This window comes from Hirundo rustica, chromosome 32 (assembly GCF_015227805.2).
Source record: "Hirundo rustica isolate bHirRus1 chromosome 32, bHirRus1.pri.v3, whole genome shotgun sequence".
Lineage (NCBI taxonomy): Eukaryota > Metazoa > Chordata > Aves > Passeriformes > Hirundinidae > Hirundo > Hirundo rustica.
This window is the reverse complement of record NC_053481.1, coordinates 544,819-558,782: the sequence shown is the minus strand read 5'-3', so window position 1 is coordinate 558,782 and position 13,964 is coordinate 544,819. Positions and strand designations below refer to the sequence as shown.

Here is a 13,964-nt window from a genome sequence, read left to right as displayed (position 1 = left end):
GGGAAACACCGCGCTGCTCCCGCCCACCAATCACAGGGCAGCATCGCTCCCGTATTTGCATAACCACGCCCCACGGCCTGGCCCCGCCGCTCCCCGCCTGCAGCCGCCTCCGGGCGCTGTTTGCTCCCAGTTCCCTCCCAGTGCTCCCAGTAAAAGCGATACTGGGAGGGAAAGCGCTCCCAATTCCTTCCCGCTGCTATCAGCATCGCTGTCGGTGCTCCCAGGATCGCTCCCCGTGCCGCGCGGAGTGGGCCCGCTTTGGAACCCCCAGCCAGGGCAGAGCGCGGCTGCTTTTAGGTGTCGGCACCGCCCGGGCCGGGCTGGGAGCGGAGGAAGAGCGGAAGAAGGAGGAGGGACAGAGGAGGAAGACCGGGGAAGGCGAAAGATAAAGAGAGGAAGGGCAGGAAGAGGAGGAGCAGGAAGAGGAGGGACAAAAGAGGAGGGAGAGGAAGAGCAATACCCGCCCAAACACCACGCGGTTCTCCCGCCCGCTCGCTCAGACCACAGGTCCCCCGGCTCCGGCAGTTTCGCCTCCCCGGAACCCGCAGGTGAACGGAGAGAGGGCGATCGCCCTAAATCCATCGGGGCGGGGGGGCTCCGAGAGGTTTTTTTTCCTGGGCAGGGCATGTTTGGATCTCGCAGGACCTCAAAGCCGAGCCGGAAAAGGACCTGGAGGGATCTTAGCGGGTCGCATGTGGCGATTGCAGGCGGGCAGAGCCTGGAGATGAGCCGGGTCCGGGGCCCTTGAGACTGAAAGGGGCACTGACTGCTGCGGCTGCACTTGGGCAGCGGGACCATCAAATTGAACACGCTCAGCCCTTATTTATCCCCACAAAACAGGATTTCCCGTTCCCAAACCTTGGCATGATCGAGGAGGAAAGGGCCACGAGGAAGAGGAAGATGGACCAGGAGCGCCAGGCAGGTGAGGAGAAGTCAGTGCCGCTTTTCCCCTCCCTCCTGCTCTGTCCCCCAGCCCAGCCTGTTCCCTGGCTGCAGGACAACATCTCCTTCCCCTTCCCTGTGCACGGAGGCAAATCCCATCCTCTCCTTGTCCTTCCTCCTCCAGACAAGGAGCTGAGCACGGAGACCAGGGAGGAGAAATCCCCGCGGCAGATCCTCGTGGAAGAGGCCGTTTTGACCGGCTCTGCAGTGCAGGAATCCAGCGGGGCGGAAAAGCCGGGGAGATCCCGCAGGAGGAGGGGATGCAAACGCAGGTCACGGGGATCCGAGGAGGAAAGATCCACCCTGGGCCGGGAAGGCGGCTGGAGATTGGAGCTGGGCGTTCCTGAGCAGCTTTGGGATGGGGAGAAGCCCCACAAGTGCTCAAAATGTGAGAAGAGCTTCAGGGGGAGATCCCAACTTCTCCAGCACTGGAGAATCCACACTGGGGAACGGCCCTATGCGTGTGAGGAGTGTGGGAAGAGCTTCCGTTTTAGATCCAATCTGATTACCCACCAGAGGAGTCACACCGGGGAGAGGCCCTACAAGTGTGGCCAATGTAGGAAGAAGTTTCCCACCAGCACCCATCTCCTCATGCACCAGGAGATTCACACAGATGCAAGGCCCTTCTGCTGCCCCGACTGCGGGAAGGGCTTCAAGCAAAACTGCAACCTTATCAAACACCGGAGCGTCCACACCGGGGAGAGGCCTTACGAGTGTCCCAAGTGTGGGAAGAGCTTCAGAATCAGCTCCCATCTCACTGTCCACCAGAGGAGCCACACAGGGGAACGGCCATATGAATGTGGGGAGTGTGGGAAGAGCTTCAGCCAGAGCTCCCACCTTATGCGCCACCAGAGAAGCCACACTAGGGAGAGGCCATACGAGTGTGATCAATGCAGGAAAAGGTTTGCCACCAGCTCCAATCTCCTGAAGCACCAGCGGATTCACACAGAGGACAGGCCCTTCCGCTGCCCCGACTGCAAGAAGGGATTCAAGCGAAACTCCGCCCTCGTCAGCCACCGACGCATCCACACTGGGGAGAGGCCCTACGAGTGTCCCGAGTGTGGGAAGAGCTTCAGCGATAGCTCTGCCCTGCTCGTGCACCAGAGGATCCACACCGGGGAACGGCCCTACGAGTGTGCAGAGTGTGGGAAGAGCTTTAACCAGAGCTCCCACCTGATTGTCCACCAGAGGAGCCACACTGGGGAGAGGCCCTATGAATGTGACCAATGCAGGAAGAAGTTTCAGTCCAGCTCCGGTCTCCTCGTGCACCAGCGGATTCACACAGATGAGAAGCCCTTCCGCTGCCAGGACTGTGGGATGGGTTTCAAGTACAACTCCAGCCTTGTCATCCACCGGCGCATCCACACTGGGGAACGGCCCTACAAGTGTCCTAAGTGTGGCAAGAGCTTTTCCAGGAGCTCCCACTTGACCCAACACCAACGGAGTCTCCACTAAGGGCAGCCCTGTGAGTGCCCTAAGTGCAGGAAGAGCTTTGTGCACTCCTCCAGTCCCACCCCCATACATGGATCCACACTGCATGATCCCCAGTGACCCCCGGTGGGCAGAGCCCTGGTGATCCGTGGTGCTGGTGATCCGTGTTGGGAAGACACCTCGCTGGGGGCTCCACATCCTCCTGGCCCCCTGTGGCCTGGATTTTAATTTCATTTCTCTTTTTTCTTCCAAAACACCCCAAACTGGCATAAAAATAAAGATGTTGAACTAAGACAGGTGCGGGGATATGGAGGAATCTTCAAGGGGATGCTGCATGCCAGGGCGTTGAGGGTTCCTGACAGGGACTTGGGGGTTGCCCAGGGCTTTGAGCATCCCAGGCCAAGGAGCTCTGGTGTGCTGGAAGACCCTGGTGGAGGTTCTGGAGCAGCAGATGACAGATCCACTGCCTGGGAAATGTCCCCTGTCTAGGATCCCCCTCTCCTTGCTGTCACTCCCCTTGCTCCCTGCCCGTTCTCATGTCACTCCTCTCCTGGTCCCATCCTGCTCCCTCCCAATCCATATCCCTTTCTCAATCTCATTCCCTGTCCCTTACTCTGTGTCTGGTTGTTGTTCCCATATTCCTAGTCCCATATTTCCTGTCCCGTTCCAGTTCTCATATTCCCATTCCCCTTGCCAGGCTTGCATTTCCATTTCTATATTTCCAGTTCCGTTCCCATATTCCAGTTCCCAGTCCCGTTGCCATGTTCTCATTTCTGATCCTGCTCCCCCCTTCCTAATCCCCAGCCCATATTCTCCCTGTGGTTGCTTTTTCCATGTTCCATGTCCTGTTCCCATATTCCCATTGGCAGTCCCATTCCTGGTCCCTGTCATTTCTAGTCGCATTTCAGTCCATCTCCATTTCCAGGCTGTATCCCATATTCCCTGACCCAATCCCATATTCCTGAGCCCTGTCTCTTTTTTTCTAGTACCAATCCCTGTCCCGATCCTTTATTCCCCATCCCTGTCCCCATTCCAGGTCTTTGTCCCTGTCCCCATTCCGAGTCCCAGTCCAGTATTCCTGGTCCCATTTGTGGTCCCTTTCCCCATTCCCTATATCATTCCCAGTCCTTGTCTATTTCTAGTCCCGTTCCCAGCCCCTGTCCCCATTCCCAGTTCCAATTCCTAATGCCTGTCCCCATTTCCAACACGATTCCCCGTCCCATTCTTGGTCTCTCTCTCCATTCCCTCTCCCCATTGCCGGTCCCATTCCTGGTTGCTGGTGGTTAGATTTGTTTCTTTTTTACTTAGAGAATTTTTCCCATGAATTGCTAGGAAACTAACTACTGGGTGCTCGAGCAGAACCAAGGGGCCAAAGGAGAGGAATTGTAGCACATGGCTACACTTCTTTTGCCTCTGATAGTTTCCCCCGGAGGGGGGACATAAACGCACTTTTTGGACCAGGTAAAGGACAGGGCTGGGAGCAGCTTCTCTCTCTTGCTCTCGGCATCGGAGAGAGGATGGCCAGGCTGCTGCTTGCTGGGGGAGAAGTCCACGGCCAACAGAAAGTCCGATCCTGGGAAATCTACCATCATCTGCTCATGTGTCCTGGAATTCTGAGCTCCTCCGCCTGCCCTGCTGGAGCTGGGCCAGCCCTGTCCCGCCATCGCGGCTTCTTCGGCACTGCTCTTTGTGCTAGGCTGTAGTCCCGCACTGCCCTGCCCTGCCGAGGCATCCTGCCATTCCAGCGACCAGCCCAGGACTTTCCACTGTTGCAGCTTGGTGCTCTGAGAGTCCTGCAGGGGCACTGAGACCAAATTGTCCTGGGTTTTGTGAAGCAAAGCCTTTGAGGTTCTTGGTTCTGTTTTGTTGTTAATGCTGTAGTTATTGTTTGTTTTGCTTTGTTTTACATACTAGTAAAAAACTTTTATTCCTATTTCCATATCTTTGCCTGAAAGCCCCTAATTGCAAGATTATAATAATAGGAAGGGAGGACGTTAATATCCTCCATTCCAAGGGCAGCTCCAGCTTTCCCTAGCAGACACCTGTCTTTCAAACCAAGACACTGGTCCCATTTCCAGTCCCTATCCACATTCTCTGTTGATTACCTATCCCCAGTCCCTGTCCCCATTCCCAGTCCCATTCCCAATGCCATTCCCCAGGGCCACCTCTTGCATGGGGCCCTGAGGGCTCCACAGCTTGGGCTGGCGGTGGCACACGAACCGTTCAGCCCCGCTGCTGTCCTTGGCCAGCTGCAGAGAGCACAAGGCTTTGGCCATTCCTCAGAGGCCCCCAGCTGGCCAGAGCAGCCCCTCCTGCCAGCACCCGCTGTGGCTCAGAGCCCTCCCTCATGCTGGGGACATGGAGCGGACATGGGCCTGCAGGAGGCTCCTGTTCTTGGGACAGGAGCAAGGCTGCAGCTCCGGCCTTTGGGCCCTGGGCCGAAGCAGCCCAGGGGAGGCCCAGCTGCAGAGCTCGCAGCACCGGATGGGTTTCACTGGAACACTTTGGAACACTAATCCCCATCCCATGTTCTCTTTGCAATCGCTGTTTCCATATTCCCTGTCCTGTTACCATATTCCCATTCCTGGTCCCATTCCCGGTCCCTGTCCCCTTCCCCGCTCCCATTCCTGGTCCCAGTCTCGTATTCCGTGCCTCAGTCCCAGTTCCAGTCTTGTACTCCCTGTCCCATTCCCTGTCCCAGTCACAGTCCCAGTCGCATATTCTTCATCCCATTCCCGATCTACATCCCCATTCACGGTATGATTCTAGATCCCTGTCCCCAGTTCCGGTCCCATTTCTTGTCCCGGTCCCGGTCCTTGTCCCTATTCCCGGTCCAGTTCTCGGTCTCGATCCCGTAGTTCCGCTTCCTGTCCCCACTTCCGCTCCCTGTCCCCATTCCCGATCCCATTCCCGGTCCCGTTCCTAGTTCCTGTCCCCACTCCCGGTCCCATTCCCGGTCCCTGTCCCCTCTCACCGGACACCACCACCATCTCTCCTGCTCTCCCCGCGGCCCTCTCGTCACCATAGGAAACGTCGCGCTGCCCCCGCCCACCAATCACAGCGCGCGATCGCTCCTGTATTTGCATAACCACGCCCTTGGGTTTGCTTCTTCCCAGTTCCCTCCCAGTGCTCCCAGTAAGAGCGATGCTGGGGGGGAAAGCGCTCCCAATTCCTTCCCGCTGCTCTCAGGATCGCTCCCGGTGCTCCTGGGATCGCTCCCAGTGCCGCGCGGGGCGGGACCGCTTTGGAACCACCCCAGGACAGAGCGCGGCTGCTTTTGGGTGTCGGCACCGCCCGGGTCGGGCTGGGAGCGGAGGAGGAGCGGGAGGAAGAGGAGGGACAGAGGAGGACGAGGAAAGGCAGGAGCGGCACGAAGAGGAGGAGGGCCAAAAGAAGAGGAGAAGGGGGAGCAAGAGCAGCAGGACCCGCACGCGGTTCCTCCGGCCGCCCGCTCAGCCCGCATTTCCCCTGGCTCCGGCAGCATCGCGCCCCCGGAACCCGCAGGTGAGCGGGGAGGGGGAGATGGCACCTAATCCATCGCGGGGTCTGTGGGAGGGTTTTTTTTCGGGGCAGGGGATGACTGTGTCTTGCAGGACCCCAAAGCCGAGGCGGAAATGGCCCTGGAGGGATCTTGGCCTGTGCCATGTGGCGATCGACCGGCACCGGCGGGCAGCGGGGCGATATCGGGTTTGGGGATGGCCGGGTGAGCCGGGGGGGAACGCGGGAGCCGCGGAGCGGGGAGAGCGCAGAGGGGCGATCCCGGAGCTGGGGGACCCACGGCAGCGTGGAGGGGTGGAGGAGATTGGACATAAGCGGGCTCCAGGCTCCCCGAGGCTGAAAGGGGCGCTGACTTCTGCAGCTGCACTTGGACAGCGGGACCATCAAACCCGAAGCGCTGATCCCTTGTTTCCCCCCTAACCAGGCTTTCCCCTTCTAAAATCTTGGCCCGATGCAGAACGAGGAGGCAGCGAGGAAGAGGGCCGGGGATCCCCAGGCAGGTGAGGAGGAAGTCAGTGCCCCTTTCCCCCTCTCTCCTGCTCCACCTCCCAGCCCAGCATGGCCTCTGGCTGCAGGACAACCCTGCTGCCAACACCGTCCTGCCGGGGATGCATTTGCAGGGATCTCCATCCCCTTCCCTGTGGCACGGAGGCAAATGCCATCATCTCCTTGTCCTTCATCCCCCAGACAGGGAGCTGAGGACGGAGTCCACGAAGGACAAATCCCCACACCAGATCCTCGTGGAAGAGGCCGTTTTGAGTGGCTCCACAGCGCAGGAATCCAACGGGGAGGAAAACCCCCGGAGATGCCGCACGAGGAGGGGCTGCAAACACAGATCACAGGGATCTGAGGAGGAAAGATCCACCCTGGGCCGGGGAGGTGACTGGAGATGTGGTCAGAGCTCAGAGCTGGGGGTCCCTGAGCACCTTCACGATGGGGAGAAGCCCCACAAGTGCTTGAAATGTGAGAAGAGCTTCAGCCACAGATCCTCCCTGATGCGCCACTGGGGAATCCACACTGGGGAGAGGTCCTACAAGTGTGGTAAATGCAAGAAGAAGTTCCAGACCACCTCCTGTCTCCTTAAGCATCAGCAGGCTCACATAGAGGAGAAGCCCTTCTGCTGCCTTGAGGAAAAGCCCTTCTGCTGCCTTGAGTGTGGGATGGGCTTCAAGTACAACTCCAACCTCGTCACCCACATGTGCATCCACACCAGGGAGAGCCCTTATGAGTGTGACCAATGCAAGAAGAGATTTCCCACCAGCTCCCGTCTCCTCGTACACCAGCGGATTCACACAGATGAGAAGCCCTTCCGCTGCCCCGACTGCGGGATGTGTTTCAAGCACAAGCCGTCGCTCATCAACCACTGGCGCATCCACACTGGGGAGAGGCCCTATGAGTGTCCCGAGTGTGGGATGAGCTTCTCACAGAGCTCCACCCTGGTTGCCCACCAGAGGAGGCACACCGGAGAACGGCCCTACAAGTATGTGGAGTGTGGGAAGAGCTTCAGGACGAGCTCTGAACTGATCATCCACCGGAGAAGCCACACAGGGGAACGGCCGTATGACTGTGATGAGTGTGGGGAGAGTTTCAGCCGGAGCTGCCACTTGATCTGCCACAAGAGGAGGCACAAGGCCCCTGTGGCCCACAAGAAATGGCCCAACGAGTGTGGGAATTGTGTGAAGACCTTCAGGTGGAGCTCTGAACTGATTGTCCACGAAAGGAGCCACACAGGGGAACGGCCCTACGAGTGCAGGGAATGTGGGAAGAGATTCATGTCAAGGTCCCACCAGGTTGCCCACCAGAAGATCCACACAGGGGAACGGCCCTACGAGTGTGACCAGTGTAAGAAGACGTTTCCCACCAGCTCAAATCTCCTTGTACACCAGCGGATTCACACAGATGAGAGGCCCTTCCGCTGCCACGACTGCGGGAAGGGCTTTAAGAGCAATTTCACTCTCATCAGCCACCAGCGCATCCACACTGGGGAGAGGCCCTTTGAGTGTCCCAAGTGTGGGAAGAGCTTCTCGAGCAACTCAGCCTTAACCAAACACCAACAGAGGCACCTCTGAGGGAATCCCTGTCAGTGCCCTGAGAGCAGGAAGAGCTTCGTGTTCTGTTCCAACTCCATCCCCCATGGGAGGATCTGCACTGGATGATCCCCAGTGACCCCCAGTGGGCAGAGCCCTGGTGATCCGTGGTGCCAGTGATCTGTGTTGGGAAGACACCTGGCTGGGGGCTTCACATCCTCCTGGCTCCCTGTGGGCATCTGGACACATCCACAGACCAGCATCAGAAATCCATTGTGGAGAACGATTTGTTGACTTCTAACCCCAGAAAAATCTCAGTTCACATCTTCTGGTGACATCAAGAAATGCTGCATGACCTTGGAGGTCTTCTCCCACGTAAATCCATTGTTTCAATTCTCTCTGTCCCATGAACATCTTCCACAGCAAACAGGGACGGACTGGGTCAAAATCCACCATTTTGGATTCAGTGGGGTACCAACCCCTCCAAAAAGGTTTTCCCACTCACCCAAGCACATGGATGCTCTGCTGGCAGGGACACATAAATCCTTTTGTTTTGGCCTTGAAACAAAAAGGTTTCTGTTCATCTCTTTGAAAGCCCTGAAACTGGGGTCAAAATAAAGACATTGAACTAAGGCATGGATGGGGACATGTGGGGGACAAGGACATGGGTGGGGCCATTGGGGGACATGGATATGGGTGGGGACATAAACAGGGTCATGAACTAGGACAGCATCAATGCCACCACCTGTGCCACCACAGTTCCACCAGCACCTTCATCTCAGCCATGGCGAAGCGCTGCCCGATGCAGTTCCTGTCACCACGTCCCACTGTCACCACCGTGCTGTTCCAGCTGAATGTCACCCCCCGCCCAGGGTGGGACAGGGAACTTGTTCAGCTGGTGACAAATGTCCCGGAATTGAGTGACAGCCACCCAGGTGTCTCAGGGCCACTGTGCTCAGGGGACCCCAATCAACCCTGGGGACAGGGCAAGGGTCAGTGTCTCCTGTGGGGTCATGTAGCCAACGCTGAGTGTCATTGGAGGGGTTCTGGTGGCAGCATCCCCGCAGGTGTGGTGACATTGTCCCCTGATGAGTGTCCTGATGGCATTGTGTCCCCTACTCTCCATATGTCCCCATGCCCCGCTGTAGTTCCCTTTCACCTCTCTGTATGTCCCTGTCCCCACTGTGAGTCCCTGTCCCCATCTCCCCTATGTCCATGTCCCCTACCCCCAGTGTAGCCAAAGTCCCCGAGGTCCCAGGGCCATGTCCATCAAGATGTCCCGGTGTCCCACAGGGTGTCCCCTTGTGCCTCAGGATGTTCCCGTGGCTGCTGCTGACACTGAGCATCTTCACCTGTCCCGTCACAGGTAGGGACATCCCACGACACCCTGTGACACTCCACAACATCCCACTGACACCCTTTATCCTCTGATTTTGGGTCCTTCCCCTCTCCCCCATTTTAGGTCCTTTCCCCCTGTTTTGGGTCTCTTCTCCCTATTTTCTGCCTTTTCCTCTCTATTTTGGATCCTTTCCCTCTTTTCCCATCCTTTCCCCCAATTTTGGGTCCCTTCCTCTTGACTTTGGCACATTTTGGGGTGCAGCCCCCCACCTTCAACCCTCAGCCTCCATCCCCTGTCCCCACAGGCATGTCCCCAGCTGTGTCCCCAACTGTCCCCCCATGCCACATGGACTTGGTGCTCGCCATCCTGGATGCCCTTGAGTCCCCAGTCCAGGACTGTGGATCTCCTCTTCCAGGAAATTCAGAGCTGGACAGGCTTCCTGGGGACATCGATGGCCCCAGTGCTCAGGGTGGGTGGCCTGGTGGGGTTGGTGGGAGGGGGTTTGGGGTCATCTTGGGGCTAACCATGGGTATTGTCCACTCTGCTGTGAGGAGCGGCCCCAACCAGGGAGTCTGGGGATGGACGAGGACAGGAGAGGTTGGATGCTGGTCCAGATGGACACCAGAGCCAGGGATCCCACTCTGGATGGGCGCTGGTCCAGATGGGCACCAGACCCATGGATTCCAGATGAACTCTCTACTGGACAGCCCTGGCCCACCACCCTGACCCACCAGCCCATCGCAGTAGCCCCAACCCCAAAACCCCCCAAAATAAACCCAATATCAGAACATCAAAGCCAGTTGGTATGTGCAGAGCAAGGGGGAAACTGACACACAGGCTGGACATGACTGTGGTGATGGGAAGGGACATCATGACCCACCCTGGAGACCCCTAAATGAGCATGCACCCCCCAGATTGTCATCCAAGGACACTGAACTGTCACATCGGGGGAACTCCAGGAGCCACCACAACTCTGCAGTCTCTTTGTGGGCTGACACACGGTGTCTCCCCTGGTGTCACCAGTGTGTCCTCAGTGGGAGAAGGGACATCACCTCGAGGACAAGGAGGAGAAGGAGAAGGAGGAGGAAGAGGTGAGGGTGTGACTGAAACTCCTGCCTGGTCACAGCGGGAAGCCGCGACAGGAACAGGGCCGAGCGCGTGCGCAGCAGCGGAGGTACCAAGGGGGACTGGGGGTAGGGACACGGGGACAGTCCCCAAAGTCTCCAAGGTCACTTTGGGAAATGCAGTGCACAGGGGGTGCGGGGTCATGCGGTGTTCTCAGGGGGATGTGGGGGGTGGAAGTAGTGAGGGTGACCCCAGTAATGTTGTTCCCTCCCACCCCCCACCCCATCCTGTAGGATGTGGGCCACCCCCTGCTTTGGGGCGCTTGTGACAAATAATCTCATTAGTGCTGACACCACCTCCACATTCAGGGTGGGAATACTTACAGAGTCTCCCACCTCTTAATTTAACTGATCTGGAAATAACTTGGATATCCCAGTTGCCATGTGTCCTGGGGTGACTGTGTATCCCCAATCGTCTGTTGGGTGCAGGGGGGAGGGCAAGCGCGGTTTGTTTTTCCCCAGGAAAACTCTGCTCATCGGAGTGACCTTGAAGTGGGGGAGCTGGAACACGGCAAGACGAAAGAAGCTCTGTTGTTTTTTTCCCCGGCAGTTAGTTAGTTTAGTGCTAGCGTAGTTAGACGCTGTAGAATAGCTGAAGATTTTTGCTTTTTTTTCTTTTTCTTTTTTTTGTCCTTTTTTCCTTCCTTTTTGCTTTTTTTGTCCTCTCCTCGGAACTGTTCCAACCTCTCCGGACTAAGGACCTGGGGAAGCACCGGGGGCCTCCACAGGGGACTCACCCCACCAAGACCAGCCCTGCACATCTCCTTTTCTCCCAGCGTCAGCAGAGACGGAGCGGTGGAGCACAGTGACGACCCTCGAGGAGACTTTCTTTAAGTTTGTTATCCCTCCGTAAGCGGCACGAAGCTCTTGTCATCGGGTATTGTGCTGGGAGTGCTTTGCCTGTTTAATAAACAGGTTTTTTCCACTTCTCTCTGAGGAAATCTTTTTTCCCGAACCAGTTGGAGGAGGGGAGGGGGGGCCCCGTGGGAGGGTTTCTCCCAAAATCTGCCTGAAACCACCACACCATGTATGGCACTGTTTGGTAGCAGTGTGCTGACCTTGACCATCTCTGCGTTCAATCCGGTTTAGAGCTATACACTCTACATCCTCTCATTCTCTCACTAAGATTCCCTACCTCTCATCTCCATCATCAAGCTCTGCCCAAGGCCTCCTCATACCATCGGACTTGGTGGTGAGCAGCACCACTGCCTGCAGCTTCTTTTCCTTCTCCTGATCATGCTCAGCAACAACACGGCCTTCCCCAAAGCCTGCTCTCCCTCTCCAGGGGATTTCAATCCCCTGAACAATAGACAGCCCTCTGCCTGTGGAACCAGGGCTTAGGAGGATCATTTGCCCTTAGGAAAAGCCCTGGTTCCCAGGATCCCTGCACTTCCTCTTCTGCAACTTCTTTCTGCTCCCCAGCAGCTGCTGCCCACACTTCTGCTGTCTCTGCCTGCCCTTCCACAGCCTCTCCCTTTTCCTTAGGTGCCTCTTCTCTTTCTTCCACTGCCTGCTCCCCTGCCTCTCCCTTCTCTTCCACAGCCACTTCTCCAGCTTCCTCTCCTTGTCCCACACTTCTGTCTTTTTCTCCTTCTCCTCTGTCATGGGTTAGTACAGTTTGGTTTTTTAGTTATAGAGGAATGTAGTATGATTTTCTGGGTCAGGACCTGGAAATTGCTTTAGAAAGGACAGGGACCTATCAGAGGGTTAGTTGGAATATTGGCATCTGTTTTGACCACTGAAAATTGTTGGCTATGACTTTGGGAAGTACCATATAAAACCCCTTGGTTTGCTGTAGGTGGGTCTTTTTCCTTTTTTCCTTTGGCCAGAGAGAGACAGGTAACATCCAGCTGGGCCTGCTGGTCTCCCCTTTTTGGGGGGGAGCTGGCCTGAGGCCTGGCCAGATTCCATCAGCTCCCGGGTGTGGGGGGAAGGAGAGGTTGTTGCTTTTCAACAACTACCTTCTCTAAACTTCCCTGGAGCAGACAGAGATCTCTGCTGGGCCCCTGATAAGAGCTATAGGCACCATCTAGGCTGAGGCTGCCCCAATTTACACCAAGGGGTGGGCTGAGAAGGCATTTATGATCCTGCCTGGTTTTTTTTTGTGATTCCGGACTGGCCGGGTGCTCTGATCTCTGATGTTTTTTTGAGGTCTTCCCCCCTCATCAGCTCGGCCTTGAACATCTAACACCATGAGCTACAGAGGAAGAGACAAAGACTCTGGGCAGATTTAACCCTTTCCTGGCAACATGAAGCTTCCAGAGCTTGGCCCTTCTCTGAGAGAGTAAGAAAGGACAGAGTGAACATAAAGAACAAACAGCATGAAGTCAGTAGAGTGAAAGTGAAAAGACTGTTGGAACAGGGGGTTAAAGAGTTGGTTGTTCCATTCTTATTTGAGCCCATGGAAATGAACTCTATATTTAGATTATTCCTTTAAATCATGGGAAAGATATGCATTTGGGGAGATGATTGTTTAGATTTGTGTATGGATTTGAGCAAAGGTGTTTATGATGGACTAAGTAATATTAATCCCATAAGATGCTTAAACAGAGATAAAGATGAGAAGCTCTCTGCGCCAGTGAAGAAGGGAGAAGATATCTCTGTATCTTGAGATGAAGAATCTTTGGCTTTGCAGTTATTCATCTTTAAAAGGTGACACCCCAGTATGCAAAAGTCTAAGACCCATGACCCAGAAGCAGCTTGGAGTGAACAGGAGGGAAGAGTGTTTTTGAAGTTTCATTCTCTTTTAGTTTTTTTCCAACTTTCTTATTCTGTTCTTTTAGTGTGTGTAAATAAAACTATTTGTTCATTTTTAAGGTTGAGCCTGCTTTGTTTTTCTCCTAGTCTCTCTCCCACAGAAAAACAGTGAGTACTAAGACCAGAATTTAGTGAACATGAAACCACTATATCCTCATCCTCTTCACCCTACGGATTCCTGTCCTGACTTCGTCACTCTCCTGGCTTCTAAAAATTCCCAAGCCTGATCTCACCTCTCCCTTTCACCCACTAATTCTTCCTGCACTTTCCTAACTCTTAACTCTTCCTGATCTGAACTGCTGTCCATGTCCATGTGTTCACCCTTTGTGCTGGCTCCTCATCCTGTCCATGTACCCAAAATTTCTTCCAATGCCTTCTCCTGCTCTGCAGCCTTATGCAGCCCAAGGTGCATTTGTCTGCTAAGGCCCCTTTCCATAATCAGCAGAGATTCCAATTTTGCTCTCTCATTTTGCTCTCCATCTGAATGTTTCTGGAAGGAGTTAATCAAATTTTGTTGAAATTTCTCTCTCATCTTGCTCTCCGTCCAAATGTTTTAGCAAGGAGTCATGAATCCCTTTATCCTTTTGAGCTGCCATTGATGCCTTATGATTTGAGCTTTTTTATTTTTTGTATATTTGCAATCCAGCAATTCTTTCGTGTGTAACTCTAAACTCCATACAGAGTGTTCTCTGCTGCCTCCTCATTTTGGTCAGACAAAACAACTCCTCTCCAGGCCTGGGAATCAAGGACACCTCACTGTCTCAGACCCTGAGAAATATAAACAAAAGTGAGTTTCAGGGTGAGGAAAGTTGGGGTAAAGGACTTTGTTACCTGAAGCTGTAGTTG

General features: G+C 55.3%; 1 protein-coding gene and 1 pseudogene across 1 annotated transcript in view; one reads left to right on the top strand and one right to left on the bottom strand.

Moving 5' to 3' along the window:
- LOC120764623 (zinc finger protein 271-like) overlaps positions 1-8,521 on the top strand; it is a 37,482-nt pseudogene extending 28,961 nt beyond the window's left edge.
- Positions 1-13,964, bottom strand: part of LOC120764595 (zinc finger protein 345-like) — a 97,781-nt gene that overhangs the window by 32,418 nt on the left and 51,399 nt on the right. The window lies entirely within an intron of this gene.